Source organism: Podarcis vaucheri, assembly GCF_965113315.1.
Source record: "Podarcis vaucheri genome assembly, chromosome: 7".
NCBI lineage: Eukaryota > Metazoa > Chordata > Lepidosauria > Squamata > Lacertidae > Podarcis > Podarcis vaucheri.
Genome location: NC_138765.1, coordinates 86599978 through 86605977, shown reverse-complemented (window position 1 = coordinate 86605977; position 6000 = coordinate 86599978). Strand labels below are relative to the sequence as shown.

The 6000-nt window shown below is 46.0% G+C and overlaps 1 protein-coding gene across 6 annotated transcripts in view; it reads left to right on the top strand.

Annotated features, from left to right (window-relative positions):
* The first annotated feature begins 1699 nt into the window (after positions 1-1699).
* Positions 1700-6000, top strand: part of SLC23A2 (solute carrier family 23 member 2) — an 81873-nt gene continuing 77572 nt past the window's right edge. For 5 of the 6 annotated variants that reach the window (XM_082230070.1, XM_082230075.1, XM_082230079.1 and 2 more), the window contains exon 1: positions 1701-2092. The gene's annotated coding sequence lies outside the window, so the exon portion shown is untranslated. Of the gene's footprint in view, positions 2093-6000 lie in introns of all 6 variants that reach the window. The other variant, XM_082230078.1, reaches the window with a different exon arrangement.

The window sequence follows — 6000 nt, the reverse complement described above, 5'->3', positions numbered from 1 at the left end:
GGCAGGATTGATTGCTTCACCTGGACAGCCTACCCATTCCTTTTGAGATGCTAAATACTTAGTTCCTGAATCCAGGTCACAGGCTCACCCTATTCATACACAATACGCCCTTAAGACAGGATTTGTGAGCAGAGAGACAATGGGGAGGTTTCCCCATTTCCTTCCTTACTGCAGAGAATTTTTGAGGTGGCTGGAAGAGTCAAAATGGCTTCATGACTGTTCCTCCTATACTATTTCAGACATGTGGTATATATAGTTATGATCATAAATCAACAAGGCAAATACATACATATGATTTATATATATGAGACCTTAAGGTAAAAGGTAAAGGGACCCCTGACCATTAGGTTGCGGTGCTCATCTCGCTTTATTGGCCGAGGGAGCCGGCGTACAGCTTCCGGGTCATGTGGCCAGCATGACTAAGCCGCTTCTGGCGAGCCAGAGCAGCGCACAGAAACGTTGTTTAGCTTCCCACCAGAGCGGTACCTGTTTATCTACTTGCACTTTGACGTGCTTTCAAACAGCTAGGTTGGCAGGAGCAGGGACCAAGCAACGGGAGCTCACCCCGTCATGGGGATTCAAACCACCGACCTTCTGATCGGCAAGTCCTAGGCTCTGTGGTTTAACCCACAGTGCCACCTGCGTCCCATATGAGACCTTAGAATTCCTATAATACCAGGCAAAACGTGCCCTATATATTTTTTTAAAAAACCAATATACTGTAGACCCAACCATAAGTAGTCAGGTGCTACCATGAACCCAGAAATTGTTTTTTTTCCAGGAGGTGCTCCCTTTTTTCACCCCCATTCAGGTAGGCCACCTCTAAAAAGCTTTGGGGCAGGCAGGAAAAAAACAAGCACACCTTGTACCCCACAGCGGCCAGTCTGATGCCTCAGTGGGAAGCCCACAAGCAGGCAGGTTGGTGATTTCCAACCTGGTGGACTCCCAGATGTTTTGGACTACAATTCCCATCAGCCCACCTATAGGATTCATGGGCTGATGGGAGTTGTAGTCCCAAAGAGCTGGCAGGCACCTGGGTGCTGGGGCTAAGCTAAGGGGTCCTCCTGAGACACAGAACGACGAGGACCTGTGAGAGCGTCCCACGGAGTGGGGGGTGGGGAGCTGAACCTGTTGCATTTCTACCTGTCACCACAACTCAGAAGAAACTCGCCCTGAGAGCATGGAAAAGGGGAAACAAGACAACAATTGGCTCGTTTTCTTATTTGTCGGCCAAGTTTCCTTTGGGGGTTTGCTGAGCCACCGCCCCCCTCAAATGACGGGGCTGGATGTTGGCCGAGGCAAATAACAGCAGCAATAATACATTCCCTCTCACACACATATCAACATATTCTGTATAAAAACACAGGGAAAAAATAGCAAAAATAAATATATGGTCGAATTAACGTATTTGGATAGACTTGCGGGTACAAGGCGACATATTAATAATAATAATATATCCTGTCCGAATAAGTAATCTAGGCATGTCCACTGGTTCGTTTATTCCACTCCGAGGATTTTATGGAAAATAGGTTTTACCGTTTCATGTACATCGCCTAGATAGAAATATATAGAGATATACACACACAGCATATGGATTAATCCGTTTATGAAAACCAACAGCGAGCGCAGCAGCCTCCTCAGAGAAGAACAAAGGCGGCGGCGGCGGCGCTATCTCCATCCCTGGCCTGCCGGGCCGCCGCCTCCCTCCAAGCCGCGGAGGGGCCGCGGTGGGAGAAGCAGCCGACGCCGCTTCCGAGACGCCGCCGACGCCATCACCCCCGGCGAGGGGGGGGGGGGAGACGCGAGAAAGGAAGGCCGCCGGCGCCGCCCGCGCTCTTTCCGCGCTGCCCGAGGGGCCGCGGCGGAAGGCGCCATCTTGTGAGGAGGGGGCGGCCCTCGCTCGCTCGCTCGCTCGCCTGCCCGCCCTCGCGTCCTGCCTCCTCCGCCTCCTGCTCCTCCTCCTCCTCCTCTTCCATGCCTCGGCCGCCAAGTCCCCTCGCTCGCGCTCCCTCAGTCTCCGCCGCTCTGCGAGGGAGCGCAGCCACCCCAGGCCGCCGCCGCCGCCATTTCCAGCCGCTTCCAGCCATGGCAGGTGAGGGGAGGGAAGGTCGCTCGGATGGGGGAAGGGGGGGTGCCCCATTTTTCCATTAACGCCCCCCTGTCCGGCCCCCCCGAATGCCTCGCCCCCCACAAAAATCCAGGTTATTTCTGGGCTCCTTCCCTCCCTCCCCGGCTTCGCCATCCTTCCTGAGCATCCCTTTCTCGTTTCGTTTCTTTCCATGATCGCTGGTTTCTTCTTGCCCTGTCAGGCCCAAAGCCGCCCCCTTATCCTTACACGCCCGCCCAGGTGTCCACACGCCGCTTGGGACCCCCCCCCCCTTGACCGGCCTCTCCAAGCATTGCCTTGCCCCAGAATAACGACCCCCCCCATCCAAAAAGGTGGGTCCCGCGCCCACGTCCTTTTGCATCTGCCTACCTCCCCGCCCCCACCCCCCAAGATAGCCCATTTTGTTCACCTCTTATGCCCTTCCCTTCTAAATATTCGGAATTTACACCTCTTTTTCTTTTGGCTACCTGGACCAGTAGTTCACGACTTTGCCTTCTTTCTACTCTTTGCATCTCCTGGTTTATAAGGCGCAGTTATTGCAACCCACCTTTTTCTCTGCTCCTCCCCCCCCCCGAATAATCCATACTAACCTTTGTACTGTACACTGTTTTGTGCAATGTTAATAGTTGCAGCATGCACAGCTGTCACACCCTTCCGCGAACTCCTCTTTACAATGTGCCTGGAGTCATTGATTTCCATGTGTGCGTTCACACAAATGTGGTCCCACAGTTGCCCCTTCTTTCCACCTTGGCATCTTCTGCCTATAGGAATCCTGCCTTTCCTCTTCTCCCTACTAGACCCTGATGGTTGCAGCCTAGATACACATATTTTTTCCTCCATGCCAAGCTATAGCATTTGCCGTCATACCCTCTGCCCCTTTTCGCATCTTTTCTGAGGTGAGCAGCCCCTGGTTCTCTTTTCTTCCCACCCCCGACAGCTGATTTGAGTTCTGGCTTTTTACTTGTAGCAACCCGTTTCCTCCACGTATGGGCACTTGAAGTATCGTTCTGTTTATTTTTATATTAACCCAGTTTGTTGCCTCTGTAGCTGTAACTACAAAAGCCTTGTTATCGTATGATATATTCATTCCATCACTTCTGTTTCTCTGTCTGTCTCTGTCTCCCTGATAATGCCTTGTTACTACAGCAGATATTAGCCTCGTTTTGCTCCCTTCTTGTTGGTACATTAATAATAGCATTCTAGCCATTCTCTGTGTGATACCAGAGCGAACATCTAGCTAATTACTGCAGGGTTTTTGCCTTCAAATTGACTGTTGGAAAAGGATAAGAGGATTGAAATGGGTTGGTGCCAGCGAGAATCATCCATCTGATTAAAAACGAATGCTTTCTCCCTAACACACTCCTGGGTGTAACCTCTCCCTTTCACTTGTATGTCCATCTTTTTTTGAAACAAAATGGGTGGCAGACATATAAGGCTTATAAGCCAGGTGAAGAATTTAGGTTAATTCACCTGCAGTGATAGACTACATTCCCTGTCTGGTTGAGACTAATTTAAATTTGATGCAGGGATAGTGTGTTTCTGTAACTTTAACTCATAAACTGTCTGCCTTTCAAACTAGGAAGCATTTATTGTATATTAAAATATTGAAGGACAAGGAATTAACTCTTCTCTCTTTCACTGTGCAGCATCATTCAAGCCTCTCCCCAGTTTATAGATAAAATGTATTCTCTAAAACTGAATGACGTAGTGATACCTACTAATGTTGCTGAATCCATACACGTACTGTATTCTTAAAAGATAGTATATTCTACCAAAGCAGTATATGCAGGCTCACTTTTCTTCCCTTCATTTTGAAACTGACATAGGTATTCCCCTGCCCTTCAAAGATAAGCTTGGAACACAACCTTGATCTGCTCCTATTCTAGCTATTCTATCTATTTTCTTTGAATGCCCAGTTCCCTCTTGAAAAGCAAAAGATTAAACAATCAATGAATTTGCTTTGAATGACTGAAATAATTGATTTTCCTTGTCAGAATTGATTGCTTTGTCTCTCAAGGATTCTGGGTCAATGAGTGCTCTGTTGCTGGACCCTCATTTTAGTCCTTGTTTAACTGGAAAGTTGGAGACTCTGCAGGACTGGAAATGCTGGACAAATACTGAGTGTTGGTGTGGACTGACTATTTAGATTTGTGCATTTTGGGGAGGTGGGCAAGAAGTGAGTGACACTGGGAAGAGGTGTCAGAGCAAATAATAGATTGTCCATTTGCAGCCCTCTACTGACTAGGAATTGAGAGAACATCAGACAATTAATGTACAGAATCCTACCATGTCATGTAGTCCAATCAGTTTGCTTATCTACACAATTGCCCTTGTTGACTGGATCTTGCACTCCAGCAGCATTGGAAGCAATCTTTACCAAAAGAAGAGTCTTCACCCTTGGATGTTTTTTTAAAGGTAGTTGTTAAAGATCATAGTTGATAGGAAGCTTAGTGTGAAATCTTAATTCTTTGATGGTCTGATGCTAGGAACAAAAGCTATCCTGGAACAACCATTGATGTTTGGTTAATAGACTGTAAACAAAAGGAATGAACAAGAAACTAGATTGGAGGGCAGAAATGAATGTTGCCTGGAATTTTTGTTTTTATCTATAATATATACTAGTAAATAGGTTTAGATGCACCATCTTCAATACCTGATTAAGAACAAAGATAGGTCGCACCTTAGCATGTATTCTTGCTAGCAGAGCATAATGCCTGGTGAATTGGGGATGGGGCACAGTAGATAACAAAGCACAGTATAAAATATTAGGATTATAGTCCCCTCTCCCAAATTGTTATTTTCCACTGTATAGTAATGCCTTATGTTATAACTCTTGCTCTACAGCCCACAATGCCAGTAAATATTGGAAGTAGATCTCATTGATTTCAGACGAACTTGTTTCCAAGTAACCATGCTTGAAAGCAGTGAGGATTAACTGGAAATATCACTTCCATCCTCTACAGAATACTAAACTGCTTCCCTCCAACTTTATAGAAGCTCAGTGTTTGATTTTCAGATTCTTCATGAAGTTATATGTAAGCTGTTAATTAGTTGACATAGGGATCCTGTGTGTGATCAAATATCAGCAGTGTAATTGAAAACTATTGACCTGTTTGGTTATGTAGGCAGTTAGAAAAGTCCGCTCTGCCTAAAATAATAGTGGTTGAGCAATTAACTGTAAGAGCAGGATGCAGTTTTGGTGCAGTAAGTTCTCTTCTGCTGTTGCCTGTGGATGTGCACCCATTCATCTTTGACCACAGGTCGGAGATGCAGGAGGTGCTTGACAGTCCTCAGTGTCTTCAGTGGACACACATAGAATGGGAAACGTAATGCTAGTAGCATCTCAACTGTGTAACAACTTATACACAGTGACCGCTTACCTGCATGCCAAGGATGGCTGAGACGGTATAAGTTGCGTTGTGTTTTATTTAGATACAGTATTGCTTTTTGGCCCAAAGGTCTCCAAAGCGGTTAACAACATATTAATACAAAAGAAAGATACCACAAATACAATCAACCAATCAAAACAATATAACATAGCAAACCACAAAATACCCATCAGTTACAATGGATATCACAAGAAGATGGTCACATGAAAATGATCTAGTAAGCAATGCCTAAAGAGTGTTGTAGGTATTGCAAAAGATGTCAGGGACAGGGCAGGATAGACTGCAAAGCACTGAAGGAGAATATGTACACAGCTGCATTTTTGTAGGCTTGTGTGTGGGCATTTTGAAAATGTGAATAATGCATGGATGGCCAGACTTTGCACAAGTAATGTACAAACAGTTGACAGATGTTGGGATTTTATTCTTAAGTGAAGGCAGTCTTCCTCATGAAAGTGCTTGGATGATAATAATAGTGTTTGTTAAAGAAGCTGTTGTGAAAAGCTG